General features: G+C 37.3%; 1 protein-coding gene and 1 long non-coding RNA gene across 6 annotated transcripts in view; both read left to right on the forward strand.

Moving 5' to 3' along the window:
• The window catches only part of LOC117225653 (uncharacterized), a 1,038,968-nt gene that overhangs the window by 642,057 nt on the left and 383,508 nt on the right, over nt 1–13,403 (forward strand). The window lies entirely within an intron of this gene.
• Nucleotides 2,354–7,565, forward strand: LOC117225656 (uncharacterized). Its single transcript, XR_004491560.2, has 2 exons — nt 2,354–4,537; nt 5,796–7,565. It is a non-coding gene; the product is annotated as an uncharacterized LOC117225656 (long non-coding RNA).

Here is a 13,403-nt window from a genome sequence, read left to right on the forward strand (position 1 = left end):
TCGACGGTTACGTAAACCGTGTCGGCGCGGCGCGGCGCGGCGGTCGGACGAATGAAAATCCCGCTTTGAAACAAGATCCCCGGGAGATACTCGAACGCGTTTTCAATCTCATAAAGCCTCGTCCCCCGCGCCCGCGCCGCGCCGCGCCGCCGCGCCGTCGATTATTCCCGCTCGATACTTGGCAGAAATTTTTAAGTATATTAGGAATACACTGGCTGCGGCTGAGTTATTCGAATGCTTTCAAGAAATTGCAGGATGCATTAGCTTACATTACGCCGCCTCCATTACATTATGAATATTACTAGCCCGTATATCGATGAGAGGAGCAGCGCGCGGACCCCATCGCCCGCCCGTTTGCAGCCCGGCTGCGAACGCGCGCGGCAGCTTTTATTATTTTCTTGCGTTTCAGACGCGCCATTTACGAATTACCGTGTTAACGGACCCGATACGAGATTTACGCGAGCCATTCCGTGTGCACACGCTCTCCGCAAAAACAAAAAAAAAAACGCCGACGCGACGGCGGATCGTCAGGATGCTAATGCAAATTCGAGGCTCGATGGGCCAATTTTCGGAACCCCCGCGCGCGCGCCTACCCTAATTTATCTTGCCATTAGATCGCGAAGCGCTTTCGCGGGGACCGTTTGTTTTATTGATTTCATATATTTGCATTCGAATGCGAGTCGCATTGTTTCGACGAATGTTGGCGAATTGTTGGCGTGCGGATTCATTTGTTGCGTTTGGGCAACTTTCGGGTTTTTCGGTAGCACAAACGTTGTTTGTGTCACTCTGCTACTTTTCCAGCGACTGGATTTTGGAATTATCCAATAGTTTAATGACCGAATTTTTCAATTATCCAATGTTTCAATTATTTGATGTTTTAACAGGATTACACCTTACCGAACAAACTAGGCGTCACAGTATTAACAATCAAAAGAGTTAGTCATGAAATTATATATTTCAATTATCCAATATTCCAATGACCGAATTTTTCAATTATCCAATGTTTCAACTATTTGGTGTTTTAACAGGATTACACCTGATGAAACAAACTAGAAGGTGTTACAATATTAATCATCAAAAGCCACCCTATCAACCACAAAAAAACAAACCGCATAAACCAACCCTCAAAACCATTCCCAAAGAATTAGCTCAAAAAATTATCCAATTGTATATCCTAATTATCCAACGTTACAATGACCGAATTTTGCAGTTATCCAACGTTCCAATTAGTCAATATCCGGACAAAGATTAGCCAAACGAACTAAAATATGTCGCAATATTAACCACAAGAACAGGCCTTAGAATCCAGCCCTCGGAATCAGTTCCAAACACCCTGTATTCCTGTCGCATCTGAGTTCCTCCAGGCTCGCTAAAACTCCTTGGTCCCCGAGCACTTAATACTCGCAACAATCCGCGGCGTACATAGCTCGATAAATTATTCGTCGCGAGTCCGCAAACGTCGGAGTAGTCGCGGGGATTCTCGATCGGTATCGCTCGAGAAAAAGGTCTGTCCGTCGGAGTGGAGAAGCCTGTCGCGACTCGGGAGTCAATTTAGAATGAGAATATCGGGGGAAGGATAGGCTGCACACGCTTGCCGCGAACAGACACACCGTCGCATCGCTCCCTTTCGCTGGAACTACCCCTCCCCGCTCTCTTTCTCAGTTTATCTCTTTGTTTATTCTTTTCTGTTTCGCACTCTCTTTTCGTTTTTCTCTCACCTTTTCTCTGTTTCTTTTTCAATCACTCTCCTTCTCTCTTCCTTTCACCACTTCGCTTTCTTTACCACTTTTTCTTTTGTTTCCTTCTCTATTTCTCTTCCTCTCTTTGTTTCTGTTATTCTCTTTCTCTCCATTTTTTCTTTTCGCAGTTCTTCTATTCTCTTTTCGTTAGTTTTCTTCTTTCTCTATTTCTATTTCTTTCTCTTTCTTTGTTTATTTCTTCAGCTTCCGCTCTATTTATTATCTTTCCTTCACTGTCTCCTTTCTTTCTCTCTTGTTTCCCTTTTTCTTTCTTTATATCGCTTTCCGCAGTTCTTCTATCCTTTCTTTGTTAGTTTTCTTATTTCTCTATTCCTATTCTTTTCTCTTTCTTTCTCTATTTCTCTTCTTTTCTCTGTTTTTCCACCTTTTCTTTCTTTATTAGTTTTTTCTTTTTCCATTTCTCCTCCCTTCTCTCTATTTATTATCTTTCCTTCGCTGTTTGTCTTCTTTTTCCCCTTTTCTCCTCCTTCCTTCTATATTACTCTTTCCATCCTTTCTTTCCTTATTAGTTTTTTCTTTCTCCATTTCTCTCCCTCACTGTTCCTGTTTTTTTTATATTTTTCTCCTCCTTCCTTCTATATTACTCTTTCCCTTCCTTTCTTTCTTTATTAGTTTTTTCTTTCTCCATTTCTCTCCCTCACTATTCCTGCCTTTTTTCTATTTTTTCCCTTGTTCTTTTCCTGTTTCACCTCCATTCTTTTTCCTTTTCCGTTACTCCGCTTTTCTCAAATGCCTCTGTCTCCCCTTAGGACCTTCAATTTTCTCTCTTTCTCTTTCTTCTTCTCTTTCTCTTCTGTCTATTCATTCTTTTTATTTCCATTTCAAAGTATATTTCTCTCCTTTTTCTATACACTTTTCGCTTTTTTCTTCCTTTCTCTCCTTCTCTTCCTATTCCTCCTTTTTTTCTATTGTCTCAACTTTCTCAGATTATCCTCTTCTGTCTCCCTTCGCTTTTTCATTCCATTTCTCTGTGTATCTCTCTTTTTGCTATGCGTTTTCTATTCGTTTTCTTCTTTTATATATGTTTGTCTCCTTTCTCTCTATATCTGTTCCTATTATCTCTATTTCTCTCTCTCTGTTTCTCTCTGTCTCACTCAGTCCCACTCACCGAGTTCTCTTTGCCCGCCGCCAGCTCTCTTTCTCCTCGCTGCGCCTTGGTGCATTAGCTCGAACACATCCATGAATATTATCCCGTACTTTGGCGAGGGCTGAGGAGGGTGTCTGGAGACGGAGAGGTGGGGGTCGAGGGGTTTCGGGCTCTCGGTATATAAGGTATAAGGTAGTCCATTAGCGTTAATATTATAAACGTTAGCTGCCCTCTGGCCATTCCCGTAACATACTCGCTCGCGCCTGCGCCCTCGCTCCCCTTCTGTTTCTCTTTCTTCTCCCTTTCTCTCTTTCCGCCCTCCTCTTTCGTTCCCCCTTTCTCTCATCTCTATTTCAACGACCGTTCCCTCCGTATACACGCACTATCTATCTCCCTCTCTCTCTCTCTCTCCCCCCGTCTTTATCTCCCTCTCTTTCTCTCTCTCTCTCCCTACTTAACAAAACAGATAACCTGAGCTCTCTTTCTCATTCATTCCACCCCCGTTCTATCCTTGTCCTTGCGTGCACTCGTGTCCCTCTCTATCTCTCGCTATCTCTCTTTCTCGCTATTGCTCCGCGCGACGCCGCGGTTCCACTTTCATTCACTGCGCCCTCCGTTCCTCAACCTACCCCTCACCGTATCTCTTTCTGTATCTTTATCTATCTTTGTCTATCGTTGTCCCACTTTCTTTTCGTTTCTTTCACTATTTCCATTTCTTTTTCCTTCTCTAGCTTTCTTTGTGTTTCTTGTTCTACCTTTCCCTTTGTCTCTATCTCTATTTTTCTTTCTGTTTCCACCCCTATTTTTCTCTCTATTTTGTATCTGTTTCTTTCTCTTTCTCTTTCTCTCACTTTCTTTATCTCTCCTTATCGCTCTTTATCTATTTTTATCTTTCTTTGTCTTTTATCTCTCTTTATCACCCTTTATGTTTTCTTTATCTTTCGTCATCTTTCTCTATATTTCTCTGGCTTTTTTTATCTTTCTTTATCTTACTCTCCCTCTCTTGATATTTCTTTCTCTATCTTTAACCCTTTTTCTGCCTACCTGTTTCTCTATACTTTCCTATCTTTGTCCCTCTCCCATTGTCATCGTGCAATTCGAGCACCCTCATCCTAACAACTTCCGCTCCCCTCCTTCTCACCGATCCCTCTTTTCCTTTTCCCTATTCCGGTCCCGAATCCCCCCCGCCCTCAATTTGTGCCTGATATCGTTTCGACATCCTGTCCACTAATAATGATTTCTATTTTCGTTCCTTCTTCTCACGACTGCGTCGATCGGCACTTTTCCGTCTCCCCAAAAATGAACATAGAACACTAAATGCGATATGTAATTGAAAGGAAATTACAAGAACGGAACAATGAAAAAGGTTAACGCTCGACAGGTAAATGTGGAGTTGGTTCTCTAAAAGCCATGGGGTATGAACAGATGTGAAACGTTATGAGTGACGTGGCAATGTGTTTGACGATCTGGATGTGCGATGGTGCGAGAGTAGGTGAACGTAAATATTGTGGTATTGCTAGAGAATTTGGTGCGATTTGTATGAATGCCAATCAGAGTGATCAACGAGTATGATGTGAGAGCGAGAGAGTGGGGAGAAGGAGTGAGAGTACTAAGAGTGATGACAAACCTGAACTTGCGACAGTGAATTGAGAACCGAGAAATCTTTGAAGGTGTTGTGAGAGTGTACAAGGTATCTCTTTATTGTGTGTGTAATACTTAATTATAAATAAATAGTTCATTGTTCCGTAATCTATTCACACTTAACACTTTCACATTTCACTTTCAATTGAATCAAAATTGCTAAACAAACTTATATGGCATTAATTACTTCTTCAGCATTTGTGCCTCTTGTAAATCTCAATTAAATGGAAAAATTATAATGATGATTTGTCTATTATATAGTATTGCCATATTATTGTGACACTGTTACATAATATTGTCATAATACTGTAACATTATTATATGTAGAGTATTGTTATATTATTGCAACACTATTATTCAATATTGTCGTATCATTGTTACATTGTTATATAGTATTGTCATATTATTGCAACAATATTATACAGTATTGTCAAAACATTGAATTTCTTTGATATATTTTATCATATTATTGTGACATTGTTATATAATATTCTCATAATATTGTAACACTATTATATAGTATTGTCATATTATTGTTACACTATAATATAGTATTTTCATATTATTGTAACAATATTATATAGTGCTGTTATATTACTGTAACGCTATTATACAATAGTCACAATATTGTAACACTATTTTATACGTAAAGTATTGTCATATTGTTGTGACACTGTTACATAATATTGTCATAATACTGTAACATTATTATATGTAGAGTATTGTTATATTATTGCAACACTATTATTCAATATTGTCATATCATTGTTACACTGTTATATAGTATTGTCATATTATTGTGACACTATTATATAATATTGTGATAATATTGTAACACTATTATATGAATGGTATTGTTATATTATTGTAACACTATTATATAGTATTGTCATATATTATTGATACACTATTATATAGTATTTTCATATTATTGCAACAATATTGTACAGTGCTGTTATATTACTGTAACGCTATTATACAATAGTCACAATATTGTAACACTATTTTATACGTAAAGTATTGTTATATTGTTGTAACACCATTATGACTACATAATAGTATAATATAATAATAATAAATAGTGATATACTAATGTGACAATACTAATTGTCATATTAGTATATCATTATTTATTATTATTATATTCCTCTCTCTTTTACCCTCTTTCCTACTCTGTCTCCTTTCTCCGTCTCTTTCTATCTCCCTTTCACTCTCTCTCTCTCTCTCTCTCCCTCTCTGTTTCTATCTCGTCGTCACGCTCATCGTCGTGCAAACAACACACGCTAATATACCTCTCGACTGCATAGAGGGGCGCGAGCCACCACCACCACCACCACCAACACCACCACGGCCGTACTACAGCCGTACACGACAGAACCTCTTACTTAGGTGTTCTGTTACCTTACTTTATCCCGGAGCCACGGTCTACGGGGTGACCGGATTGAGACCCGACACCCGACTCGCCGACAGGTGGCCGATCCGAGGACGCGAATACCATTCCGATTTACCTGGCTCGAACAGGAGGCCCGAGCCGATCGTTACCACTCCTGCATGCGATTTTACTAGGTTAGGCGATCGCTATACGTCAATTGATACACTTCGTTATTTCATTCAGGACTGAAACTTGGTTGTTTGAACGAATTAAAGACATTCGAGTGTTCGGATAGTAGAGATATTTAATTAACTGCTGCGTCGCTAAAGCGAATCGTTAACAATTAATTTATTAGTTTGTATTTCTGAATTTCGAGAGACATGTCTAGTAAACGATTTTCATCAATGTTATTTATTGTTACGTAATATTACATGACATTATTACAATTACATAAATTATTAGAATTAATTATTTTAGTATTTTTCAATCTTATTGAAAATGTCCAGTAAACGATTTTTACGAGTTAGATCAAACGAGACAATTAATTATGGAGAGTTGCAAATTCTGGAGACATATCAAAGAAATATAAAAATATCTAATGATATTATTAATTGTTAATTATTATCAATTATTACTAATATATGATAGTATCTTGAACTTGTCAAAATTGTTAAAGGAAACAATTAATTTTTATTTGATCTCCGTTTCTTACAATCGGCTTGAAAAATATCTATTTAACCAAAACAATTTATAATAATTCTTAGACTGATTTTCGCTTTCTTCAAAAAACATAATTTTTGTATTTTTCAATTTCAACGAACATGTCTACCAAACGTTTTTTATATACTGCTTTAACCAAGAAAATTTATAATAATCCTTAGTCTGATCTCCGTGTTTGTTTAAAAAATATCCTGTCTTTACTCTTCAATTGCAACGAACATCTTCGATACGATCGCTTAATGACGATATTTACTGGCAATTACTATACTGCACTTTCAGATGGAAAAATGCTCTCCGAAAAATGACGCGATTCGATATCGAACCTTATAGAATATAAAGTCATCAGAAACATCCGCCTTTCGTTGTACAAAATCTAATAATATGACTTTGCATGTAGATCCACACACTCGATAACCTGCTCCTGTGTTTTCGACATGGTCGAAACAAGGTTCAGCTACCGTGAACTAGCTATCTGCATAACATGATGGGGATGACGATGTCATTATAAGGAAGCCCGCGAAGCGTGATTATAAAGAGAGAATCTTCTAATTGCTTTCACCCCGGCAGATAAGCCATCGCGAACGAACATTTTCATTTTATGCGTCGAAACAACTGCGAATGCATAAATTTTCAATTAAGTGGGATAGTTGATGCGGGAAACAGGAATTACGATATACCGCAGTATTTAACGCCACGTCTTCCAACTGCCCTGATGTATATTCTTATGCAAAATCGACGATAACGTTCCGATCTTAGTTCGCATCGACTGGAAAATTACTAAATAGTGTTGCATTTCTAAATTTCAACGATCCGAATTTTCGATGTTTCAATGATCCAGTGGTCAAAGTTTTTCAATTATTCAGTGTTCTAATGATACAATGTTTTAATATTCGAAGCATTATCGGCTCAAATTTAGTAATTATCGAATGTTTGAATTATCCAGTATTCAATTAGCCAATGTTCCAATTAAACAGTGATCCAATTATTCAATGTTTCATTATTTCAACCATCGAAGACACGAATTTACTAATTATGCAATGTTACAATTATCCAGTGTTCCAATTACTCAATGTTCTAATTATTCAATGTTCTAATTACTCAATGTTCTAATTATTCAATGCTCCAATTACTCAATGTTCTAATTGTTCAATTATGTAATGTTTTATTATTCCAATCGTCGAAGGCTCATTTTTACTAATTATCCAATATTCCAATTAATCATTGTTCAAATTACTCAGTATTCCAATTATTCATTGTTTAAATTATACAATGTACCAATTATCTAATGTTTCATTATTCCAATTATCCAGTGTTCAAATTGTCCAGTGTTCAAATTATCCAATGTTCTAATTATCTAATACTCATATTATCCAATATTCTAATGACTTAATATTGTAGTGATCCAATGATTTAGTTATTCAATGTTTCAATTATACAGTATTCCAATTATCCAATAATAAAATGACACAATTTTGCACTTATTTAATGTTCTAATTATTCAATATTACAACGATCCAATGTTACAATTACCCATTGTTGCAATTACTCAATATTGGAATAATTGAACTTTCCATGGTCTACTGATCTAATGATCCAAGCATCGAATGCTCCAATGTTGTAATTATCCAATGTCCCGATTATCCGTTCCCTAATCATTTAATGTTCCATTGTTGCAATGTTCCAATTATCCAATATTCTGATGAATATGAATATGAATTCAACATTCTATTCAAACATTCCAATTATCCAATGTTCCTGTACTATTATTGTAATATTATATAATATTATAATATAGTATATATAATATTATTCTAATGTTCCAATGTTCCAATTGTACAATATTCTCCCATGATCCAATATTACCAGATGATTTTCCATCACATAAAACAGGTTACGTATGAAGTTGATTTCGTCTGCTTTAGGTTAATTTTGACGTATCTTTGGCCTAGTCTGGGTCTGGATTAGGTTAAGTTTGACGTGGTATTGCCCTGGATTAAGTCTGAATTAGGTCTGACTTGCTTTAGATTAGATTTGACATAGTTTTGGCCTTATCTAGGTCCGCTTTAGGTTAGGTTTGACGTAATTTTAGCTTGGACTGAGTCTGGATTACGTTAGATTTGAGTTAGCTCTTTATTATGTCTGTTTTTGATCTGGGTTAAGTTTATATTAGATCTCCAGTCTACTATCATCGATGCGTTCAAAGTATCCATGACAGTTTCCCATAATATAAGTTAGGTTAGGTACCGACTAGGTTATGCCAGCATTAGGTTAGATTTGCCATAGTTTAGATCTGTAAGTTAGATCTGTTTTACGTTTGGTTTGGCTCAGTACTATGTTACATCTGTCATTATTTTGTTATTATTATTATTTTTATTATTATTTCATTATTATTAATATTATTATTTTCTATTATTTTTATTATTATTATTTATTTTATTTATTTCGGGAATCTTGTTGAAGATTTTCTCCCGCTATAAAAACAAAAAAACTATTATATTTTTATTATTATTATTTATTTAATTGTTCTTTAGCCATCAACCTACAATTCGCCAAGATATTTTGGCAATATTAACCAAATAAAAATTTGTTTAATATCGTCTATATCATAAATAGATAAATTTCTTTACAATCGACTCTTCTCCGCAATTCTTGTAAACAATAGTCACCGATAAAATCCACGTAACATCCGCGTCGTGTCTTAAAAGTTTCACGTGATTCGCCAACGAGAGACGTCCACGCATCGGCGACCGAAACATCAACTCGCCGACGACGACAGGACAGCCGCGCGCGGTCCAGGTCGAAGAAATGCCCGCGTAAAGGCTGAGTTCGCCGAGTTGATTCCATTTCCCGCAGGGATCCGCGATTAATTATCCAGCGACGCGGGCGGGGATCTGTTTATCCCTGCGGATAGCCAAACGAAAGTAATTTCTACCGATGGTGGTCGCGGCGGCGATATCGCCGCGGAGCTTTCAGCATCTCGGCGCGAGAAGCTTGAGCACTCTCGCCGGACCGGCGGCGAAAAGAAAGGAAGAATAATAAGAACTCCGGTGGCTTTTAGACGTTCCCAGGGAATACAGTGGCCGGAGCGAAACGTCCGCCGCCCGGGATACTGTCCACTATTCCCGGCCAGAAGCCAGGAGCGAGAGAAGCGGGAGCTCCAACGCTAAGAGGATCCTAATTTCGGCTGTAACCGTGCGATTGTTGTTTATTATTATGTATACTAATGGAGGTCTAAGGGGCCCGGGGACCTCTCAGGCTGCCCCGATTCGAGAGGATTTCGCTAATTCAGCGGTGCCCGGGAGCTGCTTCTAACGATGGATCATAGCGCTAAATGGGAATATGCAGTTCGCAGATGGGAGAAGCTTTTCGAGCGGAGCGTAAGCGGAGATTATCTGGCCACAGCCTCGCGATACGTACGCGTTGATTCCTCTTAATGGGGCCGAGGCATCGTTACAGACGTGTCTGGCTCACGTGACCACCGACCTGCTCTCTTCCCCCACGGCGAACCGAATCGAAAGAGACTCGCCGATCCGACGTGAAATGTCCCGAGGACGTCGCGTCGGGGTAACCGGCTCCGAGAAAAATCCGGGAACAACAGCTTCGGGCGATAGCTCGGATCGTTGGGACCAGCCGAAATCGCCGGATGTTGGCCGAAGCAGATTTTCTTACAAGGGGACCTTACGGTACTAGAGGATCGCTTTTTGAAACGGTGCAGGCACGGGTTTGTGGTACATATCTAGCGTCAAGAAACCGTAATACTCTTTTCTATATAAAGACTTTCTGATACTAATAGTTTTTTCAGAATGGGCCATCGTTTTCGTGATATTTTGATTTCAAGTTTTGTACGCGCCTAGTAAATGAATTGTTTGACGCTCTACGGCAGGACAAAGTTGTGGGTAAGTCGATAGGACTGTTGACTAGAGTGCTATAGAAAGTAGGCTCGAATCTTCGCATTTGTTACTATATTTTCATTTTTTAATACAACTTTGAAATGACAAAATATTTTACTTATTTATGTTCATATCGCAATATAATACAATATTTATTCATTTGCGATAATTAATAATTTATGCGTTATGCATTATTTATTGCATTTAATGTTGATCCGATTTGACGTCAATATTAATTGCAAAACAAAATGCATACATTTTCGGTATAAAAAACCGAAGCTCCGCTAAAACAACGAACAACCTTGTACTGCTGAAGAGTATTAAATAATTCATTTGCTATAGTCCTCGCGCGAGACAAGGAGGCACCTCTGCGTTTACGTCCCCCCTCTTACTGACTGCCCCGCTGCCGCGGCTATCGGTCGCTGTTGGCCAAGGACTGTGACGAAGATCGCCGTCGGCCAATAGCAGTGGGGCAGCTAGTAGGAGGAGGGATGTAAATGCAAAGGTGCTTGCTTGTCGCGCGAGGACTATATCAAATGGATTATTAAATCAAATATCTTTAAGATATTTAGATATTTCAATCAAAATATCTCGTGCATTGTGAAAAAATGTATTAGGATTTTTTGATACTAGGTATTTACTATAACTTTCAAAAGCGATTTTCACTACCGTAGAGCATCTTTGTTTGTGCCATAACTTGGCACTAGGTAGGTCTCAGGATGGCGGGAGAATTTTGGAAGTTTTAGCGAAGGTAAGGTTCGTTGAAATATGTAAATTGTTCATTTGATTCGTCAGCGAATGTGGCGAGGATTGCTACGGAATGAGGCTGCCAAGTGATGGGGATCAAAAGTGAGAGGTTAGGTCAAGAGATTCAGCGTTGGAACATCGCATGGTTCGGACATTGGAACATTGGATCGTTGAATCAGTGGAATATTGTATTATTGGAACGTTGGATAATTAAAAAACTGGATAATCGAGACATTGGATAATTGTAACATTGAAGCATTGGGATATTAAATAATTGTAACATTTTATAATTGCCACATTAAATCGTTCGAATATTGGATAATTAGAACTTTGAATAATTGCAACATTGGTCCATTAGAATATTGGAAAACTGAATAGACAGGAAATTGCATAATTACAACATTAGATTATTCGATGTTTGGACGTTTATGTGTTAAAACATTCAATTATTGGAATATTGAATAATTGCACTATTGGGCAATTAGATAATTAGTTCATTGGAACATTGAATAAATGGAACATTGGATAATTGCAACGTTGGTGCATTCGATGTTTGGATCATTAGACTGTTAGAACATGCGAATTTCGATTATTGGAGTACTGAATAATTAATCCATTGGGCAATTGTAATATTGGATCACTATAACATTGAATCATCGCAACATTGGATCATTGGAACATTGGATAATTCCAACATGGGATCATTGGAATATTGATAAATTTGAATCTGGAACGAGATTGTAACGTTGGATAGTTCGATAGTTGTATGTATGAACTGAACATTGTACCATTCGGAGAACAACTAGTTCTATTTCATTTGGCCCAATTTTTGAGAACTATTTAGGCAGACCTGACGTGTTGTTAGATGGCGTAGACAACGCCGGAAATAATTTTTCTTGCTAAATAATTTTTCTCGCGTGTCGAGTCAGATGGAGGAGAAAATTACCCGTTCTCCAAAGTACCGTAGAATATCAATGACTCCATATGGCGTCATGTCGGCAATCTAAAGGTATCCAAAGGTATCCAATTGTTTTCTCCACCGGCGTATTTTCCATAGAATAGCCAAGAGAATCCAACCGCAAACTAATATACTTAAAAAAAAAAAAAAAAAAAACACCGTAGACACGTGGTACAACAGATATTTTCGACCGCATTCCGGTACATAAAGAGATCGGAGTCGGTCCTCGAGCGGACACCGGCAACATTACGAGCCGATACATCCTCCTTGTCAGTTTCAGTCGACGAGGGGTGGTTCACAGCCCCGAACCACCGATTACGAGTGCTGGCTCGATATGGCTGCATCGCACGGCGGAGCAAGAGGCACCCCAAAAGCGGTCGAAAACATTTTCGGACTGAGAACATATATTTCTGATCGGAATTTTTGATATAATAGGTAAATAAATAGTCAAATTTATTTTCTAACTACGTAATTACAGAATGCGACAGTTGAATATAGATGTTTGAAAATCAATTTACCACCATTAAGCGATGCAATAATTACAACCGCCGCAAATAATAATTTAAAATTAGTGCAGAGTAATTGATAACTAATTGAGAACAAATTAACAATGATTTGACAACGAATTGACAGGCAATTAAAAATTAATTAAGAAAAAGTTAAGAACAATTTAACAACGAATAAACAAGCGATTAAAAACTAGTTAGGAGCAAATTAAGAACAATTTAACAACAAATTAGCAAGCAATTGAAAACTAATTGAGGAGAAATTAACAGCGAATTAACGACAAATTAATAAGCAATTTAAAATTAATTAAGAAAAAGTTAAGAACAATTTAACAACGAATAAACAAGCGATTAAAAACTAGTTAAGAGCAAATTAAGTACAATTTAACAACAAATTAGCAAGCAATTGAAAACTAATTGAGGAAAAATTAACAGCGAATTAACGACAAACTAATAAGCAATTTAAAATTAATCAAGAACAAATGATCAACAATTTAACAACAATTTATGTATTCAATAACATTTATAAATAACAATGTAGAGTTATAAAATACAAATATTACATAAAGAAGGATACATATTCAATATACAATATAAAGGAATTTATGTATTCAATAACATTTATAAATAACAATGTAGTTATAAAATACAAATATTATATAAAGAAGGATACATATTCAATATACAATATAAACGAATTTTGAATAAACTTGTGTAGGATC

This window comes from Megalopta genalis, chromosome 14 (genome assembly GCF_051020955.1).
Source record: "Megalopta genalis isolate 19385.01 chromosome 14, iyMegGena1_principal, whole genome shotgun sequence".
NCBI classification, from domain to species: domain Eukaryota; kingdom Metazoa; phylum Arthropoda; class Insecta; order Hymenoptera; family Halictidae; genus Megalopta; species Megalopta genalis.